This window comes from Schistocerca nitens, chromosome 8, assembly GCF_023898315.1.
Source record: "Schistocerca nitens isolate TAMUIC-IGC-003100 chromosome 8, iqSchNite1.1, whole genome shotgun sequence".
Classification (NCBI taxonomy): Eukaryota; Metazoa; Arthropoda; class Insecta; order Orthoptera; family Acrididae; genus Schistocerca; species Schistocerca nitens.
The window spans coordinates 445,654,908-445,667,690 of NC_064621.1; the positions used below are offsets into that span (position 1 = coordinate 445,654,908).

A 12,783-nucleotide genomic window follows, 5' to 3' on the forward strand; every position below is an offset into this window, starting at 1 on the left:
GAAAACAAAATAAATGTGTTAATATTCCAAGCATGAAGTGTTATCCTTTCTAAAAATTAGTTTGATGACATTCTACATTGCTCAGTCGACAAACCGTCATGCCTTCCTGTTAGCTACGATGAAGTGGTACAAGATGCATTCAAAAAGAAACAAGCCGTAGGCTGTAAAATTAAGACTGCTAAAAGGACCGCGACGTTATTCTTAGCTGTCACCACAAGAGCTCTTAGGCTCCAAATTAGCCGCTATAGCAGGGGTGTCCAACATTTTTGCTTACCAGGGCCACATTTGAAGAAGGTGATTATTTTTGGGCCACACATGTTATACTTCAATCCAACAATAACAGCCGAGCAAATAAAAAGACAGAGAGAGAGAGAAAGAAAGAGACAAAACAGGATGGACCAGTGAAAGAATAGCATCTTGTGGCAGCAATGTAAAATTGAAAATATTTAATTTATCATAACTTTACATAAACGGATTTTCTTTTTCATCGATCGTGTGATAGATGCTCATATCTTGGGCCGCGTTGATACTTGCCTTAAGTCGCATGTGGCCCACAGGCCGCGAGTTGGACGCCCCTGGGCGACAGGGATACAGCCGGACACCCACGTGACGAGAGAGCGATCGCGCGTGCGCACTGACTGCGCTCAGCCGTGATGGAAACAACGGAAAGAAGAGCAAAAGGGAGTAGCGCGTTTTGGGTGTCGACGACGCTGCGCGTTTCATCTGGTGATCACAGTTTTCACACGGGTTCGAAGTGAAGGTACCATATCTCGTCTCCTCGACCACTCACTCTAAGAATTCATTCCCTTTCTTGACATGGCACTGCAGATGTTCAAAAGAGAGTCCCATTGGCATGCTTCCCGTGCTTGTTGGAGGCTGTGAGGCACCCACTGGACGACCAATTTGCGGAGTGTCAATCTATTCTTGCTTATTGCCTGAACACTTCCAACGCTCAGTCCGACTTCTGCGACAATGGCTGCTACCACAACGCCATCTTCTGAACAGTGGGACTGGTTATTCGGTGTCGCGTACTAGACAGCGCATCATCGGTCAACAGCATTTGTAACATTCGTCCTTCCCTGAATGGCTTATTCTACACCTTAAACCTTCCAGTGCTCCCGGTACACTTATGCGTTTCTTTCATCTACACCTACATCTACATTAATACCCTGCAGTTCACACAATTTCACTGCCGTTCCACTCTCGAACAGCGCGCGGGGAAACTAACGCAAATTTTTTTCTTGCTCGGCGGCTATTGTTGGTGTCTAGTATACTATGTCTGGCCAAAAATGTTCGCCTTCTTCAAATGTGGCCCAGATAAGCAAAAATGTTGGACACCCCTGCTATAGCGGCTAATTTGGAATCTATGCGCTCTTAAAGAGTCTTCCTGTAAATCTCAGTTTGACATCTGCTTTTCCTGCTATTTTTTTAGTGGTCATTCCACTCTAACGTCGCTCCGGATAAATGCTGCAAGTTGTTTTGTTGTCGTTACTGTTCCCAGCAGTTTGTCATCAGTAGTGTAGTTGTACGCTAGTGGACTTCTTTTCCTGTATATGCCTTCAGGTTTAACTGCCAGAGCCTGCACACTCATAGGTCCTTTTACAAATCGATACTGTTTTCTGGCATTGCTACTGTTTCTGTTGCTTTATTACAATGATCAAATCTTCTCAAGTGGATCTTGTCAAAACGTTTTTGGATTTGGAAAAGAACGCTGGAGATTGAAATTTCGTGAAAGCATCTCGCCGCAATGAAAAACACCTTTGTTTTGATGATTGTCACGCCAACTCACGTATCATATCCGTGACACCGTCTCCCCTATTCGTAATGAAACAAAATGAGGTGGCCTTCTTTAACTTTTTTGAAGTCTTCCTTCAATCCCGTTCGTTAAGGATCCCTTACGGTATAGCAGTACTGTAGCAGGGGAAGAACAAGCGTAATGTAGATAGACCCTTTACTAGACCCGTTGCATGTTGTAAATGTTCTGCCAGTAAAACAGTCTTTGTTTAGCTTTCCATACATTATCTAGGTGATCGTTTCATTTAAAGTTACCCGTAAACGTAATTCCTAAGTATTTAGTTGAATTGTCAGCCTTTAGATTTGTTTGTTATATTTTGGAACAGGAATTTAACATATTCCTTTTGTTACTCATGTTGATCACTTCACGCTTTTCATTATTTAGGGTCAATTGCCGCTTGCACCGTATAGATATCTTGCCTATTTCATTTTGCAATCATGAATTTTCGCTCCCCGTACTCCTTCCGCTGTCAGGAAATGCACCATACTCACGCGCTTTCATTTTGAAGTTACCACTTCACTGCTTTCGGCACGACTGAGGGCAGTGGACGGTCGACGCGCGCACGTTTTCGTTCTATGGTTAAAGAGAGTGTGTGCCAGTGTCTCTTAAGCGTCAGGTTTTGGACCAAAGCGATGGTAAAGGACCATACTTGTTCATCTGATATTACGAGCCTTTGAGCGGTTTCATTTTACAGCACCCGGCTCGTTCCTTTTTTAATGCGTCTTACAGTTAGAGGAGCAACTCTGACAAACCAATGATTCAAAAAGGTTTCCTAATGTTATAATGAAACACCAGAGCCAAGCGCTCGTGACTCAGCGTCTTCGTGAAACCATTTAATTTGATTAAAAAAGAAAATGAAAGAAAAAAGGTCGCTCCAGTACCAAAAAATAATTACATTTGCGTAATCGCATATTAAGATTTGATGGGTAGTAATCTAAACTCGTCTTAATCATTCACCAAGCATTCAGTGTGTCAAATTTTCTATTCCACTGCATGGTTTTCTTTGAGAAACGCCTTTTTTAGTTACTGTACATCATCTGAATAAAGCGTATGTCAGAGGACTGTAATCGTTGATTTTACCTTCAAATGACGTGATTAAGTAGTTGCACAGTGGCTCCACATTAATCTGTAGCTCCCACCATTCGTTAATGACCCGCGTACTTGCCGTTGTTGTTGCACGAGGCACCGACCTCAATGGGTGCGGAGGCGAGTGTTGTCAAACATTTCGCCAAGCACAATATTTCTGTTTACACTGTGGCAGCTGAGATGTTTGTGTTTAGAGCGCCTCGCTTACGACTAGGTGCCTGCTCGATTGCTGTAAGCCATGAAGCTGGAAGCCTGAAACTAGTTGTCTTAGAGTTGGGAACTCTCCTAGTAGTCGCCACGGTGCTTCACAGCTGGATCTTATGAGTGTGGAGATGGCAGCTAACAGAAGTACCATACAGGCTTCCAGTGCGATCATTCCGATACTCTGCTTTCGCGGTAATTGTATTTCGTGTCCGTCGCCTACAAGGTGAGTGCCATTTTATACCGCGTGTTAGCATCGAATATTTAAAATTGTGTAGTAGCGAGACAAGAAGAACAAGGCCAAATAAATATGGTTCCAGAAATGTACAGTTTGAGAGTAATGAACATTTGTTCGTGGGAGGGGCTGAGCAACGTTTGTGAATCTGAACACAGTTGTAACTCTAGCGCTCGGTCAGCAATGTATTTTAATGTACTTTTTTTGGTGCACATCAGTTTGTGCGTTAAGTGGTCTACATTCAATTGTGTGGTAATGCAGTTTCAAGCTAACGCTTCATCTGTGGCGTCCGGACTGAACGAGCAGGTCCAACGTTTACTTATTGGGATGCCAGAGAAATTGTGTCTCTAAGATACTGGAAAAGTAGACCGAACATCTTACAAGATGGTACTCCGCGATGTAGAAATATTTTAGTGCAGCTATCTCTGGCTCTGAGACTACTTACATACGCTGAACGATCGCAGAAATCATTTCTGAGTAGCCGGCTTCCATTAATTCGATGTGTTGGAGAATGAAGTGAACTATTCGTACGCTACAAACAGCGCAATAGCAGTAAACACGAAAGTGAAGTTATTAGTATAATTATTAAGACGCCGTAATAAATATTCAGAGTTGCGAGTAATTTACAGTGCAAAAAATACACAACTGAAACTAAAGTACTGCTCGAACAACGGTCCGAGCGAGGTGGCGCGGTGGTTTGAACACTGGACTCGCACTGGGGAGAATGACGGTTAAAGCACACGTCCGGCCATCCTGATTTAGGTTTTCCATGATTTCCCTAAATCACTTCAGGCAAATGCCTTTGAAAGAGCACGGCCAACTTGCTTTCCTATCCTTCCCTAATCCGATGGGATTGAAGACCTCGCTGTTTGGTCTTCTCCCCCTAAATCAAGCAACCAACCAATCCACCCACTCAACAGACTTCAGACCACCTAACACCCAAAGTAATGTGAACCTAGGGTACTCTAATGGGTGGTAGTCAGCCACGACGGGAGTGCTCCAGTTGGAACGTGGTAGGCGGTAGGTGAGTGAAGAGAAAAGGCACACGAGATCATTTTCTATAGGAGGTTCGGGGAATAATTTCGGTCTGTGAAGGTCTCATCAGATCCTGCTCTAATGTGGTGGGTTACTGTGTCCCCGTTGAGAGAATGTGTGCTCTCACAGACCAACACCTTCAGCCGACAACCCTTAACCTACATCTACATCTACATGATTACTCTGCAATTCACATTTAAGTGCTTGGCAGAGGGTTCATCGAACCACAATCATACTATCTCCCTACCATTCCACTCCCGAACAGCACGCGGGAAAAACGAACACCTAAACCTTTCTGTTCGAGCTCTGATTTCTCTTATTTTATTTTGATGATCATTCTTACCTATGTCGGTTGGGCTCAACAAAATATTTTCGCATTCGGAAGAGAAAGTTGGTGACTGAAATTTTGTGAATAGATCTCGCCGCGACGAAAAACGTCTTTGCTTTAATGACTTCCATCCCAACTCGCGTATCATATCTGCCACACTCTCTCCCCTATTACGTGATAATACAAAACGAGCTGCCCTTTTTTGCACCCTTTCGATGTCCTCCGTCAATCCCACCTGGTAAGGATCCCACACCGCGCAGCAATATTCTAACAGAGGACGAACGAGTGTAGTGTAAGCTGTCTCTTTAGTGGACTTGTTGCATCTTCTAAGTGTCCTGCCAATGAAACGCAACCTTTGGCTCGCCTTCCCCACAATATTATCTATGTGGTGTTTCCAACTGAAGTTGTTCGTAATTTTAACACCCAGGTACGTAGTTGAATTGACAGCCTTGAGAATTGTACCATTTATCGAGTAACCGAATTCCAACGGATTTCTTTTGGAACTCATATGGATCACTTTTCGTTATTTAGCGTCAACTGCCATCTGCCACACCATACAGCAATCTTTTCTAAATCGCTTTGCAACTGATACTGGTCTTCGGATGACCTTACTAGACGGTAAATTACAGCATCATCTGCGAACAACCTAAGACAACTGCTCAGATTGTCACCCAGGTCATTTTTATAGATCAGGAACAGCAGAGGTCCCAGGACGCTTCCCTAGGGAACACCTGATATCACTTCAGTTTTACTCGATGATTTGCCGTCTATTACTACGAACTGCGACCTTCCTGACAGGAAATCACGAATCCAGTCGCACAACTGACACGATACCCCATAGGCCCGCAGCTTGATTAGAAGTCGCTTGTGAGGAACGGTGTCAAAAGCTTTCCGGAAATCTAGAAATACGGAATCAACTTGAGATCCCCTGTCGATAGCGGCCATTAGTTCGTGCGAATAAAGAGCTAGATGCGTTGCACAAGAACGATGTTTTCTGAAACCATGCTGATTACATATCAATAGATCGTTCCCTTCAAGGTGATCCATAATGTTTGAATACAGTATATGCTCCAAAACCCTACTGCAAACCGACGTCAATGATATAGGTCTACCTATATAAAAGAAATGAAACATTTTTTCCACCAACTCTCCACCGTTCCTGTTCCTTTACCACAAGGCGCCCTGCTCATCACTATTAATGGAAGGAGAACTGCCCTCGTGACTCAATACTACCCATGACCAAAGCATCTGAACCACATTCTCCGTTTCGACTACCTCTCGTCGTGCCCTGAAATGAGAAATATCTTACCCATTTCCCTTCCCACCCCTCCCCCAATGGTATTCCGCAGCCCACCGAACCTACACAATATATTTTGAGAGTGAAAACATGTTCCAATTAGGCTCTATTAATTTTGTTTTCTGTAGGGTTGGCCAATTTCAGCTGTGAGTCATTTTCAAGCACATATCTTAAGCTTCCAGCTTCATTTCATATTTTAATACATCGCAAAATCCATGAACATCTCTAATCCACAACTGCTCCCAACCCCTTGACTCATGACTCATATCTCTGCAGTAAACCTAGATGTAAGACCTGTCCCATACATCCTCCCACCACCACCTTCTTCAGCCCTGGCATAGGCATTACCTATCCTACCAAATACAGCGCTAGCTATGAAAGCACTTATGGGATCTAAGCTGCAACCATTGTGCTGCTTTCTGCATGGACATGACAACCAACAAACTATCTTTCTGCATGGATGACCATCAATAAACTCTGGCCAAGAGACTGCAGGATCACCCAGCTGCTGAATACGCTATCCAATACAACGTGTTTCACAGCCTACGCCATCTGCATCCTTCCTACCAACACTAACTTTTCTAAATTGCGCAAGTGGGAATTTTTCCTGCAATATATCCTACGTTCCCATAACCCCCCCCCTAGCCTCAACTTTCGCTAAGATCTTTTTTAATCGCTCTTTCCGTTTGGTAACTTTTAATATTGGCTTTAGTGAATATAAAAGGCAAAAGAGAGAAATAGTGATTATAATGATGAGGTGAACGACGAAAATCGGCGAAACGCCTGTTTTTGGCCTATTTTTAACACGATGATGCGTGACTACGTGTCAGAATCAACGTTACAAGAAAATGACGCTCTTAAGTCGGCATCGGACTTCGTTATGATGCAGCTGAATGAAGATAGGTTCGTTTTCTGGAACGTGCTGTGAGCTCTGAAGACTGTGCTAATGGCGACCGATCCATTGCATCATCGTGTTAAAACGACCAATAAGAAATACGTACCGAAAAAGATAAAAATTATCAGATGAGGACAAGGAATAATTAAATCATACAAATGAATTAAGTAAGTATTCATAAATGTTTGATTCAGCTTATTTAAAATAAGATCATAAGACACAACATTTATTCTATCCATTCACTAAGACGACTATGATGGAAGAGAGAGCAAGCACTAGCATTTGTCCTGAAAAAAAGAAAAAAATATCCGGAGCGAAAGAAAATACTAAGACATATCTATCAGATTGGGAAGCTGTGATGGTAGTAATAGATTGTGGGATTACACTGTCCTTCACTCCCCTATCCGCTCCTGTGTTCCCATAGAGAATTACACAGCCGTCTGGTCCACCAAAAAGCCGACAAGTATCCAGCATTTTTCCCCTGTGTTTCCCTCCTTTTTCGCTCCCCCCTCAAACCTCCTGGCTGCACTAGCTGCCCTACCCTATCCCTACCATGGCCCTGCAGGCTCCCACAAGCAGCACTACAAACTCCCCCACTCCTCCCCCGCTATCCCTCCCCATCCCCATCCCTGCCTCTTCCTTATCCCCACCATCCACGGATTGCCTCTTCCCTCCGGTGCAGTGCTCGCAGTCTAGCTTCAGTAGCCAGAGACAGTGGTCATGTGAGTTGTGCTTGCGTGAATGTGTGCGTGTTTCCTACTTTAGAAGAAGGCCTCCTGGGCAAAAGCTCAAATGTGTAACAGTCTTTTTGTTGTGTCTTTCTGCAACTCAACATCTCCTCTGTATGGTGAGTAGCAAACTATCCTTTTCATAATATTGATGTAATATTAATTCTTTCAAAGTAAAATATAACTTTCACCATAGATATAATTTTCCGACGTAAACAAGGATGCCAGTCGGCAACATGGAGAATAATGCGTTGTTTTTCTGCAAAATACAAGTAAAAAAAGTGTTTGTGCCACGATTACAAAAGCGGAAATCGGAACAACAAGAATGAGAGTTGAAAGTCAGTATTTCGCGAAATATAGAAGCTACACATTACTGTTAATTTTCGCAGACCAGCTGCAGTATTCAAAGTGCTGTCGATGTTTAATCGCTGTACAGCTGAAGATTGAGTATGTATTACGCACATTAAAGATAAATAAAACGTCGAAACGTGAACTGGCATACATGAACTGCATAAAACAAATGGAACGTTGCTGTATTTCTTAAAATAATAAGTTACAAAGTGACATCTGCATTCTTTGCACAATGCTCTTACGGAGCAACTAAAATAGTCTTGTCAGCGATGTTGACGAGTCGTACGATATAATTGACAAGTCGTGACAGGTCTTTGAGACTGAAACTTGTTACTTCACTTTATAAGACCTCTGAGAGACGGAGGAATGTAGAGTCTTACGTAACGACACCCTCCTTGAGATGATCTCTTAGCAGTAACCTCGTCACGGACCGCTTGCGTCATTTCCTGTTCCAGCGTGCCCGCCCAAACACGACGAGGAAGGAAGAGCTCCGCCGCCGGTACGCGACTTGAATAACAGCGGAGGAACCGCCGGCGCCCAGTCACGTGCTCCGCGGGTAGTTTGCTTGCCCCTGAAGCCGAACTCCGGCTTTGGTGTCTCATCGCGAAAGAACAGAAATAAATGAAAACCGTACGGAGAGCAAAAGAAGTAAATTATTCTGCAACACTTCAGCGTAATGTCAAGAAAATGTGGTAGATAACTGCGGAAATGCAGAATTACGAAGTATCGGTCAGCATTTCACGGTCCGGTCATGTCACGTATACAGACAGAGTGAGCACGGAAGCCAACAACAAAATTTCGTACGTTGTTTAATAATATTTTCTGAGTACATTGGTAGAAGGGACTTACTAGAGAGTAATTGTATGTTTGACGTCTCACCCAAAATTAACGCTGTATCTGTATTGCACTGAAATTTATTTATTTATCATATGGATTTCTGATACATTGAAAAAAATACGTAGAGTGTAGAATATAGTATTCATAGTATATTACAAACAACGTGTAGCGTATTTGCGTAATTTTTCGTCTATGGATCATCATATGATCGTGTGGGCCATTCTTCTTTCATATGTCTTATGGTCTTATGCCAGCGTCACAAAATTGGGACGGCTACTAACCTCAATTATGTAAAAAACACGTTCATATGACATGGTGGGTTCTAATTCTGTTTACCATTGACCATGCTTTGAGTCACACGCCAAATCCCGGTGGTTTTTGTGTGATACACACTACATTACGATTTTGTTGTCCAGCTGCCGGCCGCGGTGGTCTAGTGGTTCTAGGCGCGCAGTCCGGAACCGCGGGACTCCTACGGTCGCAGGTTCGAATCCTGCCTCGGGCATGGATGTGTGTGATTTCCTTAGGTTAGTTAGGTTTAAGTAGTTCTAAGTTCTAGGGGACTGATGACCACAGATGTTAAGTCCCATAGTGCTCAGAGCCATTTGAACCATTTTGTTGTCCAGCTCATTCTTGAGTCTACCTATTAGTAAGGCTAAACTCCTTTCCCACAGCGACCCTTCCTGTTAGTGGTGGTGGTCGTCTGGATTATAGTTTGTATCATCGACATCTTGATAAATTGGTGGATTTTTTATTATCTGTGATATTTCTGTACTTCGATCGGAAGAGCATTTATGTGACCTAGTTGACGTGATGGGATGTGGCTTAGCACTGGCATTCACTTCGGCGTGTTGCTTTTATAATACTAGCAATCATTTTTACACGGACTGTTTACCCAAAACTGGGCACAATATTCTGCGCTTCAGAAGACAAGACTCAAAGCAAAACAATGCAGGGTGGATGCCGACTCTCTCCACGTTGCACCACATAGCTTTTGAATGATGTTTATTTTTTCAATTCTTCGGCTACTTCTGTTAGATCCTCTCTGAAATATAGGGCTTTTCATTTGCACTGAAAAAATGTGGTTAACAAGGCAAATGTCGATGGAATTCGCTGTGTGTCTTGTTCGAGAACTAAGGTGGCCACTAACTCACGATGCTTACTGTTGACAATAACTACCACTTTACTCTTCACCTGCAAGCATGTATTCAATACTTCTCGGTTCCATTTTTCCGACAGCGTCAGATGCACGTTACTAGTGATACACAGCAGTGTGATTAGGTTTTCTATGAAGAGACTGTCGATGTGCAACTCTTATATCGGTCCAATGAATATCAGGACGAACAGTGCAGTGTTGCCCTGGTGAGCTGTTCCCACAAGGATGGCAACCACATCAAAGCAATTTTGCTTCCGCAACATTTGCAACTCTTCATTGATGAACCAATCTATCCTGATGTGTATCACTGTTAACGTACAACTAACACTGCCGGAGCAATAAAATCTGTGACAGAAGCGGGCAGTACTGAACGCGAGTTTGAGGGTGAAGAGTAAAGGGGGTATTACTATTGTCTACAGCAAGCACCGTGACTGAATGGAACACGTTTGTTACCTAACAAGACACACAGGATATACCTTGATACTGGCACTGTTGTGCAGATCTTTTCAGTGTAGTACAGATAGAAAGATAAATGGGGTTAAGACATGAAACGACATAAGAGTCCCCAGAGACTATGGATTCCTGATACAAAAAAAAAAAGAAAAAAGTCGATGAACTACCTTTGAACTTTTGTCGATGGTGTCTGGTTTCATCCAGTACATCTGGTCTCCACAAGGCATATCAAGAATGTAGAGGATGTGGGTTATTCAAATCTAACGTAGGATCCAGCGCGTTTCCTTTTTACCTCTGGAACCTGCTGAACAATATGTAGGACGGCGCTTAGGGATAATTGTTACACCTGACCTACACCGTATAAAGAGGTGTACTGACTATTGGTTCAGGGATTCAAAATGGAGAAAGTAAGGGAAATAAATTATCAGCTAATCACCGACAAGAAAGAGCTGAAAACTTGGGTGGCAGACCATCGCAAGAACGATGCGTGACCGCAAATCTCCACCACCTCCTTGCGCCTCTGTCCCATTCGATGCTGATATGTTTGAGGCGTCATGTCATGTATTGCGCAGTCTCTCCCAGCGGAGGTTCGAGTCCTCTCTCGGGCATGGATGTGTGTCGTTGTTCATAACGTAACTTAAATTAATTTAAGTCAAGTAGTGTGTAAGTCTAGGCACCGATGACCTCAGCAGTTTGGTTCCTTAGGAATTCACACACATTTGAACATTTGATGTTGATATGTAGGAAAAGAAACGACCGGTAAATGTGTAAGTTTTAATTTCTCTGATTTTTACCGTCAAGGTTATTTCGTAAGACATCTATGAGACGAACTAATGTATTGGACGACTCTTGCGTGAACGTGAGTTCTCAAAATTTTCCATCTATTCTTCTAAAAATGTGAACAAAAGCGTCCCTGTGGTGCAGTCTGCGTGAGCCAATCGCAAGAGTCCCCGGTACGAAAATCCGCGCAGATAATGCTCCCACACCCGCCAGAGTGAATCTTCGACCTAGCTTTGAAATTTCAGTTGCAGCCTCTGCCGCAAATCTGGAAGAAGAAAATCCATCTGAAGTTACCCAGTTCCACGCGTAACTTCATACACTCCAATCAATCCAACAATCATCCACGTTTAGGACAGGTCAGCTGGATACTGGTACATGATGTGCTGAATATCAAATCACTAGGGGCGTTCAACAACTAAGGAGCACATTTTTTTCTGAAAGGAGGTTGGTTTTATTCAGTATTCAAAAACACTATGTTATTCCCCATTGTTTTCGCTGCAAATCCCTGTCTTTCAACATAATCTCCGTTGACCGCAACAGCCTTACGCCGCTTTACTGGGAGGGCTCTGACGCCGGCATGGTACCGCTCTACTGTTCTACGTCGGAGCCAACGACTTGCAGCATCAAATAACTCCCCAACACTTACGTCATGCTTCCCGTGGAGGGCTTCCTTCATTGGGCCAAACAGATGGAAGTCGGAACGGCCGAGATCTGGGCTGTACGTTGGATGAGGAAGAACAGTCGAATGAAGTTTTTTGTGCTCCTCTCGGCTGCGCAGAATTGTGCTTTCCAAGCAGAGAGGAGTCATCGAGTTTCTTTTGGCGCAAAACCAGGGCAGCGCAGATATTCATAGGCGCTTGCAGAATGTCTACGGAGACCTGTCAGTGAACAAAAGCAAGGTGAGTCGTTGGGTGAAACGACTTTCATCATCGCAACAAGGTCGCCAAACCTGTCCCAATTCCCGCGTGCTGACCGGGAGCGCACAGCTGCGTCACGGAGATGGAGAAGGTGGTCCGCATTTTTTTGGCGATGAACAGGATGAGTTCGTTTTTTCAATTGTCTGAGTGCAGCACAATATACTTCAGAGTTGTTTGTTGCACCATGAGTGACAACATCAAACAGAATAATCCCTTTAGAGACCCACAAGACCGTCGAATGACTTTACCGCCTGAGTGTGTGACTTCGAACTTTTTTTCGGAGCAGAGGTGGTGTGGCGCCACCCCATTGATTGCCGTTTTGTTTGTATTTCGAAGCGATGAACCCATGTTACATCGCCTTTGATGATATTCGACAAAAGTTGTCCGGTCGGCCTCGTGAAGCGCAAGCCATTCCGCACATTGCTCTTAATGGTCTTGTGTTAGGTGGCGAGGAACCCAACGGACTCACACCTTTGGGTACCCCAACTGGTGGACGAATGTGTCAGCACTACCAACGTTCAGTTGAGCACCAAGGTGTTTGATTGTGATCCGTCGATCATCTCAAATGAGAGTGTTCGCACGTTCCAACATAGCAAGAGACACAGCTGTGTGCGGCAATCCGGCACGCGGGACTTGGGACAGGTTTGCGCAACCTTGTTGCGATGATGACAGACGTTTCGCCCAACGAC

At 43.8% G+C, this 12,783-nt stretch overlaps 1 protein-coding gene across 3 annotated transcripts in view; it reads left to right on the forward strand.

The window, feature by feature from the left end:
* The window catches only part of LOC126198978 (ras association domain-containing protein 10-like), a 1,181,222-nt gene that overhangs the window by 951,567 nt on the left and 216,872 nt on the right, over positions 1-12,783 (forward strand). For 2 of the 3 annotated variants that reach the window (XM_049935643.1, XM_049935644.1), the window contains exon 1: positions 7,583-7,719. The exons of the other annotated variant lie outside the window; for it this stretch is intronic. The gene's annotated coding sequence lies outside the window, so the exon portion shown is untranslated. Of the gene's footprint in view, positions 1-7,582; positions 7,720-12,783 lie in introns of those variants that run through there. 3 annotated transcript variants of the gene reach the window in all.